Below are 7,178 nucleotides of genomic sequence, written 5' to 3'. Positions count from 1 at the left end.
TATTATTTTATTATTATTGGTTACTTGGACATAATCATTTTAGTTATAACTCTTTTTGGAAGTTTTCAAGGTTAAATGACAGATTTTTCAAACTTAAAGGGCTGATTTTGAAGGTACTGGCGAAGTTGTTGAATTTGGCGAAGTTGTTGAATTTGGCGAAGTTGTGCTTAACTTCGCCATGGCGAAGTTAATCGTAACTTCGCCAGACACAACTCCGCCCTATATATGTTCTGAAACACTGTAGCTCTTTCATAAATCTTCCGGCGAACATATAACCTCAAATCCTTCGGCGATCTTTATACTCAATCGTCTTTTCGATCTTGTGTTTCTTGTTACTATTATTCTTGTGGTATGTGTTATCTCTTGCGTCTTACCTCTCTCGTTCGTAATAGTTTACCCGGTTCGAGACCTCGGATCGTCGGTTTTTCAAAACCAAGTTTTTTCCGACCCTTTGTTACGTGCTCATGGACGAGCCTTACGTCTCAAATCCTTTGAAATATGTTGTTCTTCACTTATAAATCATCGATTTTGTCCGAAAACCATCGGACAAAATTGATTGAATCTCAACAGTCGCTGGTTCTGGTTCTGGCGAAGTTAAGGTTTTGGCGAAGTTATCATCAACTTCGCCAGTGGCTGAAGTTCGCCAATGGCGAAGTTGTCCCCAACTTCGCCCTCGGCTTAAGTTCGCCAGTGGCGATGTTAACCGTAACTTCGCCAAGAATTTAACTTCGCCTATTTCCAATGCCTTATCAGTTTTCAGACGAACTTAAGGACGAAGCGAAGTTGTCTCCAACTTCGCCTCATCCTTAACATCGCCTGTACTGGTTACCTCACAACTTCGCACTTGGTAAACCGCGAGCTTGTGATTTCGGTTTTAAACGGTTCTAACTTGATTTGTTTTGTGCAGATATGGCTGCTGTTGGAGGAACTGGTGGTAATGACGGTGATGACCAACGACGACAATTCTTTCCATCCCACAACCAATATATCACCTTAGATCCGGATGCACGAGGCTTAGATGATTTCAGGGAGATTATCACATTTCTCCAGCGATCAAGGATATTTCATGCTTTAACGACAACATTGCCCATCTCCCTACCAAACATTGAGGACTTCTGGGAGACAGCTTACCTTGATTGCAGGGCTGAGCCTTCGGTGATTAGAGCAACCGTAAATGGCCAAAACATACAATTCTCTTCTGAGGATATACGGTTGGCTCTGCAATTCGGTGCAGAAACCAGAGATGACCCTACGGAATTCACAGCTCCTTTCCGTGATGGAGCATATTTGAGAATGGGCTATTCGGGTCCACTGGGGGACTCACAAAGGAGGAAAGGCTTTCTGCTGGACCAATGGCGGTTCTTGATGCATGTGTTGATTGTTTGCATGTCCGGCAGGAAGGCGGGGACAGACGGAATGGGGGCGACGATGCAATCGGCTATGCTTGCGCTGACTTATAATCGCAGATACTCATTTAGTCAGATGATATTCTATGAGATTGATCGCCAAATACGGGCTGCGGCGCGCGAGCGATTCACTATGTATCCGCGCTTCTTGCAGATGATTATCAATCACATTGCTCCGTCTCTACCGCAAAGGCGCCCGATACGATTCGTTGAGTGTGTCACTAAGCGTATCTTCGCTCAGTGCAGGACGTCAAGCGCTCGGAGCAACCCTGAGCGTCGTCCCAGGCATACTCCTCTTTTCGGGTATCTAATTAACCCAGAGTATGTCCATGCAGGCGGGGATGAGTTCAGGGATCCACAACAACATCAGGCGGCAGCACCTCCTGCTGTATCTGCTGCGCCTGTTGTCACTTCTGCTGCTGTGCCAGCTACTTCATCGCAGGCTGTGTCTACTGCTGAAAACATTGATCTGGATGCTGCTTTCAGTGGACACGGTCTGTTCGATATGGATCTCTCGGGTAATCAGTATTTGGGTACTACCTCAGCGGCTACTTCGGTAGCTGAAACCGAGCTGGATGAAACATTTGCTGAGGCCAGACGGTTGTTGGTGACTCGGGAGAGGACAACGGGTAAGCGGCCGAGGGCTGTGGATGAGGGTGAAAATGATGAAGATGAGGAAGAGGCAGTCCAAGTTGTGCTGAGACGCTCACGTCGAGAACGACAAGGTATGGCCACTGGAGCGGGGGAGACTTCAAGGTACGTACGATTTGCTCCGCCTGCCTTGTCAGGTATGTCTCTATTGCCTACTACTGCACAGGTTACTGCGGTCGAGGCGTCGGCACCAGTAGTTGTGTCGCTACCACCCCAACTGGTTGATCCCCCGGTGGTAGTTGCACGCTTCGTCGAATCAACAATTACAACAACTGCAGGGTTACCTAGGGTACCACCTGCGGTCACTTCTGCTACTGAGGTTCCACCAACTCCATCGCCTGCTTCAGACTCTGACCGGATTGCTTCGCTGGAGCGTATTGTTACTGAACAATCGAAGACCATTGAACGCCTAGTGGAAGCCAATCAAATCCAAGCCGCCCTCCTGGTAGAACACGGACGAGTTATCGATGCCTTCAAGGAATTCTTGGCATCTCAGGGGGAGACGACTTGCAGGGGCGATGAGTTGAGAACAAAGAGACGACAAGATCATGACGATGATCCCAATGCACCTTCGGGTGCAGGTGGTGAGCTGCCAAGAACCTCTCAGGCTCTTGGGACTTCCACAACTGAGGGGGAGTCAACTGATGCAGCGGGTGATGATGTTGTGGATGTTGATGACGATGCTGATGTTGAAGATGTCATCGATGCTTTGAAGGACTTAGATGAGGAGGAGGATGATGACTGTGTGAATGATGATGACGTGTTGCCCGTGGAGGAGATAGAAAGGATTGGAGAAAAGATTGATGTGGTAAATGTGTTGGAAGAAGGAGAGATCGTGGATGATGCAGTGGAACATGAGATTCCAGCTGTTGAAAGAGCAGATTTTGGGGATAAGAATGTGGTAGATGAGATGGTGTGGGAAGAGCAGCCTAGATGGAAGGAAGAATATGCTCATTGGTTTGTCAAGACCAAGAAGCCTGCTATTCCAACCATGTTCAGAAAGAGCTACAACATTAAAGGGTATGCAGAGGCGAAAAAGGGGATTATTTGTTGGATTTATGATGAACAGCTCAAGTTGTTTGTGGTGAAGCGTTATGATGGCGTTCAATATTTCAAGAGAATGTTGAGATCGTTCAACACATTGCCTGAATGCGAAGTAAAGGACTTGGCCAGGTTGGGCCTGATAAACAGAAGCAACGACAATATGGCTAGAATGATTGAGAAGATAATGTGGAAAGAAGGAGTAAAAGAAAAGAAGTTCGAGTTGCTAAAGCCACAAAAGGGAAAATTAGTGAAGGATACAGAAAGAGGTATGAGAGCAGATGGTAAACCGTGGATGGTGATGAAGTACAAACCAGTCCGATGTATCAAGGAGGTACCCATGAAAACTATGCCTCAAAATGTACTGAAAGATCTGAAATGGTGGTATGTGGATTGCGAGACAGCTGAGGCGGTTATGGAAGATGAGGACGAACAAGAAGTACTTCGGGTTTATGACCCGATGCATCTTGTTAATCTATCGCAGGCTGATCTGGAAGTGCTGAACAACAAGAAGATCTTCTACATTCCTGCTTGGAAGGATCAAGCGAGGAAATATCAAGGAGTTGTGTCGGTTTGTGTGAGAGAAGGGGCGCACGCGTGAAAGTGCAAGATTACAAGACTCAGAGATCAAGATATGAAGCTACTGCCAAGGGGGAGTCTGTTGGTACATGTTTGTCAGTAGTTCATAGTCTAGTATTTGTTATCGAGTCTGTAATATAGTTAATGGTTTGTTTATGGTTTGTTTTGTAAACTAGCGAAGTTATCAGCAAGTTCGCTATGGCGAACTTGCTGATCTAGCGAGGTTACTGACAACTTCGCCAGTGGCGAAGTTGTCGTGTTTAAATAGAACGTTTCAGCAGAGAACGTGAGTTAGGGTTTTGGTTTTACGTTTTGTTTCGTTTTGTTCTCTGTAACAGTGACCTACTGTCACGTGTTTGGTTATTCAATATAACGTGTTTACCTTATAGCTCGTGTTCATTGTTCGTGTATTCAATCTCTACAATATCTACACTCGTACCTATATACGCAGGGATTCCGCACCTGCGTTGTTAGAGATTTCCCGTGTACGATCCGCGTTCAGGAACCTTCAGACTCGAATCAGGTCCGCAAGGTTCGACTGGACTATCATCCCCAGCGCTTCCACTCGCAATGGCTTATCCCGATCTTTCCTACTCAAGGCATCGGCTACGACGTTAGCATTGCCGGGGTGATAACGGATGTCACAGTCATAATCGTTTAACAACTCGACCCATCTTCGTTGCCTCATATTCATTTCTTTCTGATCGAATATATGCTGCAAACTTTTATGATCGGTGAAGATGGTGCACTTCGTACCGTAGAGATAATGTCTCCAGATTTCAAGCGCGAAGATAACCGCTCCCAGCTCTAAGTCGTGAGTAGTGTAATTTTTCTCATGTACCTTTAACTGTCGGGAAGCATAGGCTATAACCTTATTATACTGCGTCAACACGCGTCCTAACCCTTTACGCGATGCGTCACAACACGCGACAAAACCATCGTCTCCATCGGGGAGACTTAAAATCGGCGCTTGGCACAATTTTAATGGTTTCTATCTTATTTGGATCTTTGTGAAATCCTTGTTGCTTTACAACATGACCAAGGGATTATGCCTTCTTTATCCAAAATCACATTTCGAAAACTTCGCGTATAGCTCCTCTTGCTTTAACACTTCCACAATTTTCCTTAACCGTCGTTCGTGCTCTTCTTTACGTTGCGAATATATCAAAATATCATCAATGAATGTTATGACAAATTTGTCAAAATAAAGTTTACAGACTCGGTTCATGAGTTCCATGAATGCTGCCGGCGCATTTGTTAGCCCGAAAGGCATAACTAAGAATTCATAATGACCGTAACGAGTCCGAATCGCTGTTGTTGCAACATCCTCCTCTTGGATTTTTCATTTGGTGATAACTATTTATAAGATCAATTCTCTAAAGATAAATCGCCCCTTGCAGTTGGTTAAACAGATCATTTACCTCGAAGAAGTGAATACCTATTCTTGATCGTCACTTTATTCAATTCTCCCTAATCAACACATATCCTAACACTTCCGTCCTTCATTTCCCAAACAACACTGGTGCACCCCATGGTGACTAACTAGGTCGTATAAAACCTTATCCAAAAATTCTTGCATTTCAGACGGTGCAAGTCGGTAGGGTGCTTTAGCAACAGGGCCAGCTTGAGGCATTAAATCGATTCTGAATTCGACCTGTCGGGTTGGCGGTAATCCAGGAAGTTTTTCTGAGAAAACTTGTGGAATTCGCGTACCATCGGGATATCTTCTATATGTTTTCTTTTAAATACTTTGGCAATCGCGTTTGTTAAATATACCACGTCTTCTTGTCGTAAATATTGTAACATCTCAAGATGAGATTAGAGTGGTAACATAATACCGTACACTTTTCCCTGTATCTAATCGCTTCATCGTCCGAAAGAGAGTTTCTAATCATCTTCTTTTCATAATTGATTTCAGCTTCATGTCAAGTTAGCCCGGCCATGTTAACTATTACGTCAAACTTCTTAACTTTACTGGTCGTAGGTCAATAAGGGAAAGTTAATCGTTCAGAATAATAGGACAATTCCGAACAATTTAGTTAACCATTAGAGGTTTACCGTTAGCGATTCTACAATATAGGGTTCTATAGTTTCACTAATCGGTATCTTTCCAAATGATAGGAGGTTAACAGGAGCTAACTTCTATCGACGACCGTAAAAATATCGCTGAAGTCTATTGATTTAAAACTACAACGTACTTAATACCACTTTTGGATCATGACTTGCTTTATTTGAATTACTCCCAAAAGCACGGCTCCTTGCTTGATCAGGGGTTGATGCTTGTCATGAGGTTCATCTTCCAACCACACCTTGGTTCAACTTTGGGCAATTTCTCTTGAAACGTTCTGTACTGCCACATTCATAGCAAGTACAACTGTTTGGCATAATTTGATTTCTTTGGATGGATTGTTATTGAAGTTGTTGGGTTCGGAGTGGTTGTACACGAATGGGTTGGGGTTGTCGGTTCACATGGCTTCACTTGGTTCTACAATTGTGGCATTACGTCCATCTTTACTACACATGTGGCCTACTATCACTCGACATTCTTCTTCCTGCCGATAACCATATTTTCCACATTTAGGGAAGAACCCCTTTATGCGGTTCATGTTTTCACACCAGAACTAGTCTTAGTATAATTCTGAGTTGTAGGACTTACCTACTTATTCAAAGGCCTATCTTGCACTATGCCTTTATCACTTCTCTTCTTTAACACCCGACGTCTCACCTAACGTCCTTCCAGTCCGCTTCCCATAGAGTTAAGTATATCGATGCTGGCTTGTGACACAACCCTTCCAAAGGTTGTATCTTTTACCGGATTGACTATACTCTTTATCGATGGAGTTAGTCCCCAATATAGCGCTCACTTCGCTTAGTTTCAGGGGTAATTAGCCATGTTACCAGACATGACAATTCCTTCAAACTATTAGCGTGTTCTAAGTAATCAGCACGCAACATTTCTATTTTTCATAGCTCAGTTCCCAATCTCTGGACTTAATTACTCGAATAAAAGTGCTCTAGCACAAGAATTTTAAATTCCAACCATGTCCTCTGAGCAATAATTTTCTAACTATAATTTTGTACCATCGTGTTCCATCACGATACAACATAATCTACCAACATATCTGTAGCATATTTCACTACACAATGTTCTAGTCTCTTACCAATATCCTTAATCATTTCGATCTTTTCTATCTACTCGTTAATCTATTCCTCCCTTTACCATCAGTACCCTATTAATAATTTCCTTAACACAATCAACAGACATATCCTTCATACCGGATCTATTCATTACGACTACTATTCATGTTTAGTTTATAACTAATACTTGTAGTCATAATAGTATTCGGTGGAACATTATCACTTTTAGTAATACCACCAAGAATTGAAATATTCATATACATGTGATTGCTCGATCTACAATCTTGCGATCACATTTGCATCAACACTAGTAGTGATCTATGATACGACATTCGGTATCATCATCTGCCATCTTTGAGCAAT

The sequence above is a fragment of the Bidens hawaiensis genome, unplaced genomic scaffold (assembly GCF_021521415.1).
Source record: "Bidens hawaiensis isolate Kalapana, Puna unplaced genomic scaffold, B.hawaiensis_p1.1 tig00048295_1, whole genome shotgun sequence".
NCBI lineage: Eukaryota > Viridiplantae > Streptophyta > Magnoliopsida > Asterales > Asteraceae > Bidens > Bidens hawaiensis.
The sequence above is the reverse complement of the archived record's forward strand: the minus strand, read 5'-3'. Positions refer to the sequence as shown.